This window comes from Furipterus horrens, unplaced genomic scaffold (assembly GCF_987537825.1).
Source record: "Furipterus horrens unplaced genomic scaffold, mFurHor1.1.pri manual_scaffold_3, whole genome shotgun sequence".
Lineage (NCBI taxonomy): Eukaryota > Metazoa > Chordata > Mammalia > Chiroptera > Furipteridae > Furipterus > Furipterus horrens.
In genome coordinates, this window is record NW_028327173.1 from 98,602,810 (window position 1) to 98,616,337 (window position 13,528).

The window sequence follows — 13,528 nt, forward strand, 5'->3', positions numbered from 1 at the left end:
TTTTTTTTAATCATCAAAATACAATAATTTCAGGGTTTGATGAGTTCTGAAGCAAACAAGTATTGAGGTATGATTATATATATATTATATATCCTGGTAGTGGACAGACCTTCTTCCATACTCTTTAAGGATAATGCATAGAGTGTACAGAGAAGTATTAAATGTTCACTTAGCAAATAGTCCTGGTGTTTTTCCCAGAACAGTTTCCTGGAGTATAACATGTGGGAATGGTGAGAGAAATATGCAATCTGTTCTCTGCTTTACTGGAGACATAAAATTGCATTCATAAAATCAGCTGAATTTTAAAAGGTTTAGAAAGTTTTTTAAAAAGAAAAAAGACTTTATTTAGGGAGGATGGTTATTATCTTATTTTCAAAGGCAGTCTGTGCTAAGCCTGTTTGAACACATAAAATTTAATTGTTCAATCTTACTGTCTAAAAATATTTGCCAAAGAACTAATGAAATAGAAAACTGAATAAGTTTCAGATAACTATACTATGTTAGTCTACAACATTCATATGAACTTGTTCAGTCATATGTGTGTGTCTCATACAGATACACTCATCATACATGTGTGTATGTGTACGCCCAAGCACAAGCATGCGCACATCACCAAATGGCACTGAGCCCCTCTCTGTAGTGTGAAGGGGTAGAGTGAGTGAAGGAGCACAAGTCCAAGGCTTCCTCATTGATATTAAATTTTATTTAAACAGTAATAAAATTTATAATAATAAACATTAATTAAATGTTTAAGTTTAAACATTCTCATAGAATAAGATTTATAATTCCAGAGCAAGAAATTCTCTGTCAGTTCAGGAAAGAATAGAACAGGAAGTAGTCAAACAATCATACCTTTCTTTGCTCTTCTAGGGTGTAGGCTGAAGTTTGATTTGGTTAAGAAACACCCACAAGTTAAGGGCAAGAGTTGGCTAAGTCAACACAGTTTCATTTCCTCTCATTACATAAACTCATTAGCAAAAATGGCAGAGTTTTTGCTCACAATGTAGGTTTACACTTCTTTTTGTTCCTATTCTCCAACTCAACTTGCTTTAAGGAGAGCTCAGTGAGAATGGTACTGAGAGTCATCCTTTGATGCATCACTTAGAATCTTCTAAAAACAGTCCATCTCTACCTCCTTGGAGTTGGATTTGAACTTATGACCTTAAAGCAAAAGGTCTGGGTACTGGTTTGCAGCCCCACTTTATCATTTCACCAAATCCCCCAGTCATATCCACCCTCATCATCCCAAACTTTTAATTCTTACCATTTTTAATAGTCTTATGTTACATACAGATTCTCCTGAAAGTCTGTGAATAGCATTGCTAAGTTTGCAGCTAGTTATTTTCATTCCTAATAATTTTATTGTATTTACTTAACCTTATTTTGATGTTGCTTTGGACTTTGGAGTTACAATTACTACTACTACTATGAATTGAGAAAGCTTAATGATAGATTGAGGCAAATTGAGCAACCACTTCCTGGGAAGGGGTGCAATGGCAGTCATTAGGAACTAAATGGCACAGAATAATTTTGATTAGACATGACTAATCAACTGCCTCTATTCTCAGGGTTATTAAGGCCTGGAGTTCAAAAATACAGAAAGCCACATTACCTTGTTTGATCTTGAGAAGGGAAGGGCTGTCCACTTTGCCTCTAAGAGTTTTTCTTTCTCAGTTTATAATGAATTTGGCTTGGATTTGGGGTTAAGCAGCTGAGTGTTTTCTACTTATTTGGAGAAGTCATTTTTTAAGGTTTATGATAAACAACATGGAGAGGAAGAAATGATCGTTTAGACATTTGGATAGCACAGGGCAGCTATTTGTTCTTTCTCATTGTGAAAGACCAAACTTGTCTTAATTAAAAAGAAGTAGGAAGGGAACTCTGTTGCAGGGTTCTTATCCTATCACAGAAATGGAATGTGCTTTAATAAAGGTCCATGTGAATATTAAATATAATGATTTTTAAACACTTTTATTTGTGAGGAATCCTGAAACACATTGCCCTGAAATAAACCTCACCATGAAAGAAAAGCCATACCTCAGAAAAACTTTTCTCCTATGTCTCATCCATGCACAGTTACATTCACCACTAGAAATTTAGCTGTGATGCCTATGCAGATTTCTCCCTAACTTGACCTCAAGTCCTTTTTTTCTCCAGCTCACCAATTTCAACATTCTATCAAACACCTTCCTCTGGGGTCCTGGGTTTGATTCTGATGACAGTTGTCACTGCAAGTCTACCTGTGTTTGGCTCTGGGTCACACATCTAGACACATCTAGATTCAAACTCCTGCTATTTACCATTTCTATTTCTCAGTTTTCCTCTTTTATAGAGTACGGTCACCTACATAACATGATAGGGCTCTTGTGCAGACGAGATGAGCTAATACAAATAAAAGGCCTAACAAGGTGCCCTGTAGACAGCAAGAACTCAAGGCATAGTACCCGCCGATTATTTCCTCAGCTATTGCTGGGGGCATCAAGGAAAACAGCCAAGTCACTCACTTCTGCTTAAATAGAAAACTGGGGAAGTTTATGTTGGCAACTTTGTTTTGCCAAACATCAAGATTAATGTTTTAAATGAATAGAGGAAAAGAGACACCAAAAGGTTTCTATTTCAACAAAGGTGAAAGGTTGGGAAGTACAGAATTTGGAATAGAAAGAACTGGGTCCCAAACTTCATTCCACCATTTTCTAGTTTTGAGATTCAGACTTTGGAAAACCTTCCAACATTGTTGAAAATGTTTCCTCAAAAGTAGGATTTGTCATCATTTATATGTAATTTTTCAAAGTTTGTTGTAAAAATAAATATAAAGCCTTGAAAATTATATAGCAATTACTAGTCAAAAACAAAAGCAGAGTTTCTGAGTAAACTGAAAAATCCATTTACCAAAATCAAGCTTTAGTTAAAGGACAGTCTAAATATAGAAAGTGAAGCACAAAAGCAGGTCTGATAAAAATAATAGATTTAGAGACTTCTGGCCAAGATGTAGGCTTAGACTGACATGCTCTGTCTCCCTTCACAACTAAGTTGGAATACAACTACTTCAAAACTAAAAGATAACTAGAAATTCTAGAAAATAAAACTACATAGAAGCCCAACGTATGAAGTTATAAACCAGCGGTGCTTGTCCGGATGGGTAGGAGGGCCGAAACTGGAGCAGGGAGCAATCCCAGCTGCAGTAGAACCCCGTCAGCTCATGATTCCAATGCTGGGGAAAGCAGAACCCCATTGCCTCTGTCTGTGAGGCCCAGAGGGCGTAAGGACGGAGAAAAAGGCTCGCAGTCTCTCAGAGGAGACTAATGGCAGGAATCACCCTCAACCCCACACAAAGCTCACGGGGTTCCACCTTCTATAACCTGCCCAGAAAACAAAAGTATGCACAAATCTGCCAATATGAAACAGACTATGATTAAAATCCGGTTACACAGCTCACCAGGCAACAGATGAGGAACCTGACTGAAGGACAAATAAGAAATCTTTCCGAGGCTCAGTTCAGAGCTATAGTTATAAGGTGGCTTAGAGAATTAACAAGAGATTTGGAACAAGATGGGGAAGGAATGAAAACCAGTCAAACTGAAATAAATGAAAACACATACGAGACAAGTGGTGAGGAAATGAAAACCAGATCAAATCAACAAATCAGAACACAGGGAAGGAACAAAGAGTCAACCAGTGCAGAAAGAGGAAACAAAAAATGAGCAATGTGAGGAGAGTCTCAGAAACCTATGGGACAGCTATAAGCAAATGAACATTCGAGTTATAAGAGTACAAGAGGGCGAAGAAAAAGAACTAGAAATTGAAAAATTATGTGAAAAAAAATGAAACAGAACTTCCCTAACTTGGGAAAGGAAATAGACTTACAGGTCCGGGAAGTACAGAGAGTTTCCAAAAAACTGGACCCAGGGAGAAACACTCCAAGACACATTATAATCAAATTGTCAAAAATTAAAGATAAAGAGAGAATCTTAAAAGTAGCAAGAGACAAGAAAAGAATTATGTACAATGGGGTCCTAATTAGACTATCGGCCGATTTCTCAAAGGAGAACCTACAGGGAAGAAGGGACTGGCAAGAAATATTCAAAGTAATGAAAATCCAAAACCTACAACCACGAATACTCTATCCAGCAAAACTGTCATTCAGAATAGAAGGGCAGAGAAAGTGCTTCCAGGACAAAGTAAAGCTGAAGGAGTTCATTAGAGTCAAACCAGTGTTATATGAGAAGTTAAAGGAACTGGTTTAGAAGAAGGAGGATCAAAACTATGAACATTAAAATGAAAACTTCATCACAACAACCAACAACAGAAGTTAGGGAATTGAAACAAAGGCAAACTAAGTAGGCAATGAGAGTGGAAAAAGAATTATAAGTATGGGGAACATATTGGGGGGAGGTCAGAAGGGAGGGAGAAGGGGGAAAGGGAGGGAGATGGTACAAGAATTAAGAAGCATAGTAGAAGGGAATGGAGTAGACAGGAAGAGGTGGAGAAGAACTATATGCACAACCAATGGACATGGACTAAAAGCGGGGGACAACTGGAGGGAGGGGGTCACTGAGTGGAGGGGAACAAAGAGAAAAGAAATTGGGACACCTGTAACAGTATAATCAATAAAACATTTAAAATTAAAAAAAATAATAATAATAATAGATTTAGATAGAAAATTAGATAGAAGCAGGTAAGGCAGAGCATATGATTAGAGGTTATGTTTTCTACCTGGCGAAGAATCTCAGCTCTAAAATGACTGCATTTAGTCACACCTGAATATATACATACATCTTCATAGTTTATTGACTGTTGTGTGAGAGTTAAACATTAAAGGATTCTAAAGTACTTGGAGGGCATTCAATGGAAATAATTATGGATATGTACTGTGGATGAAAAAAGGAAACCTAATGCTTGATTGCTCTTCTGCTGTCTGACTCAGATGTTCTTTCTCACATCAAATTTCCTTTCTTCTCCCACAAGCTCCTTGTGAGTGGAGACTGTCATGGCATCATCCAAGGATCAGCAGAGATCACTGGGCCCACCACTACCTAACCCACTGCTTCTTTGGCTTCAGAGCATTGTAGTTGTTTGCTTCTGCTTCTCTTCTATTACCAATTAGCTTAACCAAATTCCTCCTCTCTCACTTAGTTACTCTAGAAAAATGGAAAGAGGCTCTTCTTCTGTTGGAACTTGGGGTAGAAGTTATTTACCTGATTATGAGGTTTTCTTTTTTAATTTGCAAATTATACGACAAATATTCCTAAAGGAAAAGACTTATGGTGCTCTAGCAGAGACTTCAAACTGGAGACAGGCCCTCATCTGATGCCCTCTGCTCCCCTTCATCTTAGAGAGACCCAGGGAGGTGCCCTTCCTGGGCCCAGATGTTGCAAAGCTCCTCACTTAGCTCCTCTTTGTGATGGCTTGACTTCCCTGTTTCTTTTCTCTTGGATCTCTTTGCTCTGTCACCAGAACTGGAGGCTCAAGATTAGTTATAACTCGACAGCCATGAAGGCCTCATGGAGGCTTGGGAAGCATTTGGGCTAGAAGAGAGCAGAGGTCAGAACCCAATGTACTTATTCTGGGATGGCATTGTGGTGGCAATGACCACAGTCTGGTCCAGGCTCTCTGTCTGAGTAAGACAGATGAAGAGTTCTCGCATACTAGCTGTATTTATGGCAAAGTTATTGTATTTTCACATTTCTGTAATTTCTAAAATAAGCATTCCAAAGTTCTCATTGTAAGAAAAAATCTTTAACAAAATCTTACTTATTCTTTAACACCTACTTTGCATATTATCGTCTCCATAAAATTTTAATGGCTGCATATGCACAGAACTTTTCAGAGTACTTGAATGAGTATAGTATATTATGTACTTTCATGAAGGTTTCTCTTTTAGAATCCACTACATCTCTAAGAGGAGAAAAGAGACAAGTATTATTTTCCCCATTTTACTGGTAGGGTCAGAGACATGATATTCCCAGAATGATCTGAAATCCACATAATTCTGATCACTAATCCATTGTCTGGTCAGATAATGTCATCCTTGATTTTCTATGGCAAAATAAATCTCTCTTCTCTTTATACACAGTCAAAAAAACCAAACTGACAAATAAGCAAAAATGAGCTAACAGTTTTGCTAAGGCCAATTGTTTAGTAAAATTGTTTGTGTAAAAACAAACAGAAGCAATAGGCTCGGGAAGAGGACCCTTTCTCCAAGGAATAAGTGGCAGCTGTCTGGAGCACAGTGATGGCCAGACCCTAACTGCTCTGATCAGTGCCGTACCCTGCACAGTTGAGCAAGGCACCTGGCCCACAGTGGGAGGTAAATGGTTAGTGTTGGAATGAATGGACGAATGAGTGAGTGAGTGGCTGAGTGAGTGAGTGACACAAGAAGTAAGTACGTTTGCCTAAAAGTAGACATCACTATGTTCTGGCTCAATATCTCTCACAGACGTATTCTTGTCTTCTGAGAATTCTCTATGAGCATTTTTAACTAGTGCTTCCTTTTTGTAATCTGAAGCACTTTTGTAAACAGTGTCAGTGACCTTTTAGAGTAACCAGCTTCTCCCAGTTTGCCTGGAACTATCCCTGCTTTATTTAACACTGGAAGTCCCTCTTCCCTTGGAAATACCTCAGTCTCAAACAAACTAGCAAAGTTGGTCATCTTACCTCCAGATGACTTCCTTAGGGCAAAATAATGTTTTAAGAATTCATGGCCTGAATTTTGCACTGTGGTTAAGATCCCATGATCACCTAAGGTGAAACTTTTAGTGCAATATTTTTTCCAACCCCACATCACCAGGTCATCAAAACAAATCCTACCATGATAACTCATTTCATACATGCTGAGGGTTTATGTGGGTGTCCAAAGGACATTTCACAACTCTCCTAAAATGTCTGCAATGTGATGTGCTCCCAATGTCAATTGCGTGAATCCTACCTTAAGTGACATCATTCTTTCTAGAAGAAGATTTTGGTCAGAAATGGCATCTGCTTTGATGAGTAGAATAGTTCCACTAGAAAAAACACAAAATCCTTTCTTTAGACTCTTCTTAGTTTAGAGAAAAATATATGTACAAATAAGTTTCTATGTAAAATATTCTATTGTCATAAAATCTTCTTAAATTATTATTTTTCCTAGTGAAAAGTAAAGCATTTTTTTTTTTGCTTTTGCAGCATTGCACAGTCTTTGGGATATTGTCTTTCTTCTTATCTTTCTATTTTGGAGCTTGGGTTGCTTGGATTGGGGAAAGGAATAGAAGAAAACAGAAGAGGAGAGATGGAATTTGCTTTTGAGAACATTTGTTCAGCAAGTGTTTCTTCAGAGCTTATTTCTTGCCTGTGGAAATGGTGCTCAGGTTTACTTTCTCTACACTTGTAGTTCAATTGATACTGTTTTACAAGTGATAACACCACCCATAATCATCAGTGATATTTCTACAGCAATAATCTGAGACTTATAAATTCAGTTATAATCCTAAAGCAAATAAGCAAGAGCAAGTATGACCAACCAGTTTATCTAGTTAAGCAAACTTGAACATATAGTTCAACAACCAATGTGAATAGCAACAACCACATTCTCACATGTGACTAAATCTGAGTTGGGAATTGGTGGGTAGTGCTAAAATGTGCACTGGCTTCCATGTGGCTCTTTTCCTATTATTAAGTGGACATGGAACATTTGAAAAGGAGAAAAATCTTGCTTAGCTGTAAAAAAGTTTACCTCCATTTGCTTTAGTTTTCTATCAGTGTGAAAGTGATGATAACTTCCCTTCAGGAACAAGTTAGAAAGTTCTCTGAAAACTCAGTACTGAGTTTTACAGGTTGCACCAGTTGCATGTTTTGGTGGGGCAGAATAAGACTATAAGTATAAAAAGCTCAGTTGCCAGTTGTGGTACCTGAGCTGGGTAATGGCCTTCCCTCTTAAAACTGGTTTGTCGAATTAAATTATAAACAGGGACATAGTAGAAGAGAAAAAGTTAAGAGATATGGACAAATCTCATGTCTGAGTTCAAGTTAAATAGTGTTTTGAAAAGCTATCTTTGGGAATACCTAAGGCTCAACCCCTTACAATGTAGTAGGAGTGACAGCTCTCCCTGGGACATGGAAGCAAATAAACACAGGAGACTTCCAGCCAAGATGGAGTCCTAGACTGACACACTCCATTTCTCACCACAACTAAGAAGGAATACAACTACCGCAAAACCAGAAATAACCAGAAGTTCCAGAAAATAAATGGAAGTCCAACATATGAAGTTATAAAGAAGTGGTGCTCATCCAGACAGGTAGGAGTGGTGAAGCTGGGGAGGAGAGTTCAAGCTGTGCTGTCCGCGGCAGCAGCAGCAACAGGCAGTGGGACGGTGGTAAGCACAGACACCTGTATTTAGGGGGAGGCAAGAAGCACCTGAGGAGCACCCCTGGCTCCAGACCAGACCTGTCAGCTTGTGATTCCAAAGCTGGGAAAGGCAGACCTCCATTGCCTTGGACTGTGAGGCCCAGAGGGGGTGGAGACAGAGGAGGAGGCTCTTGGTCTCTCAGTGGAGAGTGAATGGCTGGAAACCATCTTGGAGCCCCACCCCAGAGAAAATGCCACAGTGTGGTGAGACGGGTCGCCCAGCTGTGACGAGTGCACAGGGCTCTGCCCCCTATAGCATAGGAGGTGTGACAGCCCTGCCCAGGAAGCAAAGGTAAACACAAAATGGTCAGGGTGGCACAGATCATGATAGAGATCCTGGTGACACAGCTGATCAGACAGCAAATATCTAATCTAATGAGGAAGTAGATAAGAAATCTTTCTGAGACTCAGTTTAGAGATTTGTTTATAAAAATGCTTATAGAGCTAACAGCTGATCTTAAACAAGACAGGGAAGGAATGAAGGCTAGTCCTGCTGAAATGAACAAAAACACATATGAAACTAGTGGTGAGGGCAAGAAAACCAGGGATCAATCAACAAGTCGGAACATAGGGAAGGAACAAATAGTCAGCCAGTGCAGAAAGAGGAAACGAGAAGTGAAGAAAATGAGGAGAGGTTCAGAAACTTATCGGACAGCTATAAGCAGGCCAACATCCAAATCATAGGGTTGCCAAAAGGTGAAGAAGAAGAACTAGAAATTGAAAAATTATGTGAAAAGATAATGAAGCAGAACTTCCCTAACTTGGGGAAGGAAATAGACTTACAGGTCCAGGAAACACAGAGAGTTCCAAAAAAACTGGACCCAGGGAGAACCACATCAAGACACATTATAATCAAAATGTCAAAAATTAAGGATAAAGAGGGAATCTGAAAAGCAGCAAGAGAGAAGAAGAGAATTACATACAAAGGGGTCCCAATAAGACTATCAGCTGATTTCTCAAAAGAAACTCTGCAGACAAGAAGGGACTGGCAAGAAATATTCAAAGTAATGAAAATCAAAAACCTACAACCACAATTACTCTATCCAGTGAAACTATCATTCAGAATAGAAGGGCAGAGAAAGTGCTTCCAGGACAAAGTAAAACTGAAGGAGTCCATCAGATCCAAAGTTGTTTAGGAGAAGGAGGATCAAAACTATAAAATTAAAATGAAAGCTGTATCACAACAACCAACAAAAAAGGCTAGGGAATTGAAACAAAGGCAGACTAAGTAGGCAATGAAAGTGGGGAAATAATTAGGTAAGAGGAACATTTTGAAGGGAGGTCAGCGGGGCGGGGGGAGGGGGGAAAGGGAGGAATTAAGAAGCATAGTAGGAGGGAGTGGAGTAAATAGGAAGATGTTGAGAAGAACTATATGCACAACCAATGGACATGGACTAAGGGGGAGACAACTTAAGGGAGGGTGTCACTGGGTGGAGGGGAACAAAGGGAAAAGAAATTGGGACAACTAGAATAACATAAACAATAAAGCATATTAAAAAAAAAAGAAAAACTATCTTTGTAGATTCTCACATTTTCAATTGCATTTTTAACATTCTGAATTCTCCACTGCTTTCAGATATTATTACAAATAAGTTTGTTTGGGGAAGAAAGTTACTCTCAGTTAGGGAAAGGCAAACACCTTTATTGCAAGCTTCAAAAATTGCATTATATGTCAAAGAATAGAAGGGGTTGATTGTCTCCTGAACTACTGTGCATGAACTAATTAAAATTAAACTGAAAGAAGATTTTTGTTTAGAACATTGTTACATAGAACTATTAGTTTCAAAAAGCATGTTATAGTATCTGGCTGATTTTCCAAACCCACTGTCATTTATAATGTGTGTCAGAGGTCCCTGAGGAGAAGGGTGTAAGCTGTAGAACTGTTTGCTTCTTCAAGTCTGGTGTTGAGATAATGTTGCAAAGAGAGTCTCAATAGGATTTAAGTGGAGGAAAGTTAGATATCTCAAATGGGCAACAATTTATGCTAGAAAAGTGTTATTATGTGTTGTGAAAATGTGTTGGAAGGTTGAGAATCAAGGTTTAGGACACTGAGAACAACTAGCCATAGTTTATAAACTAAATGAAGAAAGCTATTGCCTTTGTGTTCATCTTGACTAGTAGCCACCATAAATGAGCAGCCCTGTTGACTGTTGGTTCTTCAGGGCCCTAAGCATGTTGGCAGGTTAAAATGCAATAGAGATACTCACTGGAGCTTCTCTATCAGCTAGGGGAATTACTCATTATACAAGGTAACAATAATGACATCCTTAAATTTCCTTCCCAGTCAGCTCTCTGCAGTGGGTACAGCTCTCGTCTATACCCTGGATTCTCCACCATGTCCAAGAACCTCCTGCAAGACAGCTCCTGCCCGGGAAAAACTGTTACTTTTATTTCATGGTTTTGTTGAGGCCCTTCCTGACATTCAAAGTATAATAGATATTTCAAGAGGTGTTTAACATTTTATGCTCTATTATTTAAAAACAATTTAAGACTTTATATAGATCAGTGGGGTTCTTTATATTCCCCTTTGTATAAACTATGGGCAGGAGAGTCCCAGTTACCCAAAGAAATTCCTGCAGGAAGTCCACAGGATGCCTGAATATATGGAATGAAAAGTGAAAATGTGGCTAGAGAAAGAGCTCCTAAAAGAACAACTTCACTGGCAATCAAATTATTAAATCAAAAATCCTATACATTAGCCTTAAATTAAACATTCAAGCCAGCATCCGTATGTTCATAGCAGTGGTATTTACAATAACCAAGTTCTGGAAACAGCCTAAGTGCCCATCAGGAAATTAGTGGATGAAAAAACTGTGGCACATTTACACAATGGAATACTACATGGCAGAAAGAAAAAAAGAACTCCTACTGTTCATGACAGCATGGATGGGGATAGAGAGTATTATGCTTAGAGAAGTAAGCCAAGTGAAGAAAGACAAATACCATATGATCTCACTTATAAGTAGAACCTAATAAACAAAACAAACAAATGAGCAAAATGGAACCAGAGACAAGGAAATAAGGAACAAACTGACAGTGACCAAAAGGGAGGGAAGAGGGGGATAACAGAGGAAAGAAGGGGAAGGAGCTAGTCAAGAAACAAGTATCAAGGACCCATGGACATGGACAACATGTGGATTGACTGTCAGGGGGAAGAGCAGGGGAGAGCAATAGAGGGAAAATTGGGACAACTGTAATTGAACAACAATAAAATTAAATTAAATTTTTTTATTTCTTCAAACATCTTATGTAGGCCACAGAAAGACTATAAAGTGTGACTGTCAATTAGGTTTACTAACATTACATTAGAAGTTCAATTTAATATGATACTTAATTCCAGATTACTGTAATTAAAAAGCAAACAGGTGAAAACATACTAAATCTGAATCTCAGAAAAGGAAAAGCTGGGACAGCACTGAAGGAAGTCACCATCTTTAGGAAATTTTGAAAACAATTGATGCCCATCTACCAGTAGTATTTTGGTCTTATTTTCCACAGAGAAGCTGGACCTATCATTCTTTCTCACTTTTTAAAGTCCATCTCCTTTTCCCACCAGGGCTATAGAAAATAGGATACAACTAGATCACTTGTCTCAGGCCCAAAAGTTTGTCAAAAGGTCAATGCAGTGTGATTTCACAGCCAGCAAGAGACTAATTTTCCCACTGAAAATGTGGGAGTGAGAGACATCTATGTCTCTCTTATTTTCTCTCAAATTTAGAAAAATAGAAGAAAGAGAGATGACAGACAGAACGAGCATATAAAGAAAAGAAAAAGAGAGAGAAAAACTTAGAAGAATGAATGACCAAATAGCCTTAAATTACTTTATATTGTTTATCTGGAGTTTTTATTCATTAGTTTGCTTCTTGGTTTTGTTTATATTTCAAATGAAGTAAAAAGACAGTGAAGACCTTGCATGAGTGAGCTCCTTGTCACAGTCCTAAATTTCCCCTCTAGGTTGGCTGTTATAAGACTTATCATCAGGACACAGAAAAGGCAACATGACAAATTACCTCTCCATCTGATCACATTTTCTAAATTGCCATCAAGGATATGCCTCATTAGAAGGGCCAGAGTAAATGTTGAACCTCCATAGGAAGCCACCTGCAGACCCCAACCTGGGCCATGGTCTATACACAACTACAAACTCAATCTTCTAAAAATAACTATGGCCATCCTTCCTTCCAGCTGCAGGCTCAGGACAGGTACTCTCTTTAAAAATAAACAAACAAAAAACTTCTTGCTTCACTGGAATGTGGCACAGGTGGCCAAAGATCCTACATGGATGCTCTCAATTTTACATCCCATGTGCTCAGGATGGTTTAAAAGAGGAAAACAAGCTCACAGATGTCAGATCATCAGAAACCTGGGCAGCCATGGGTAGGGCCATAGCCATTAGTACTGAGGGAAAGCAGTTCACTGGTTATACCTATTTTCCTACCCTTTTTACAGAGCAGAAGCAGGCTTTCCAGGGAGTTGAACTTTTCATTTGCACTCAAAGGGATCTTGCTGTGCACAAGGTTCCTTCTTGAGTATTAAGTCCTGCCTTTTTGTGCTGCTAAGAGGAGGGCAGGTTTTCTATAGGGAGGTAGCAGCATTATATACCAAAAGGCCTAGGTCTGCTACTAATCCTTTGGTTAAACTTGAAAGCAAAGGACAGATAAGGCTTCCCTCTACAAACATGATTTCAGCCAGAGATGCCCAAGCTCCAGTTCTACTCACAGTGTCACAAGAGCCAGCAGAGACACCCAGGCAGCAAACCTGCCTCCTGACAGATCCTAGTGAGAAGACATGTGTACCAGTGCCAGACTTTAGATGACCTTCCCTACCCCTGCAACATCTCTCTATATGGGTCACTCCAGCCCTTATCCTTGGGAAAAAATCTCCGAAAGTCAGGAATCTCCCACTGTTTCCACAAAACCTTTAGTTCTTCATACTAGCTGCACAGGCACTCTCCTGGGGATTATGTTATAAATTAAATTTTATAAAATCAGATATCAAACTTATTTCACTGTATACTAAAGAAGTACATAAATTGGACTTGATCACATACAGAATTTTTGTCCTTTGTATAATAAGTTGAGAATCAAGCACTTGGTTCACATTATAATTTTTATTAAAACATAAGTAAATATTTTAAAATATATATAC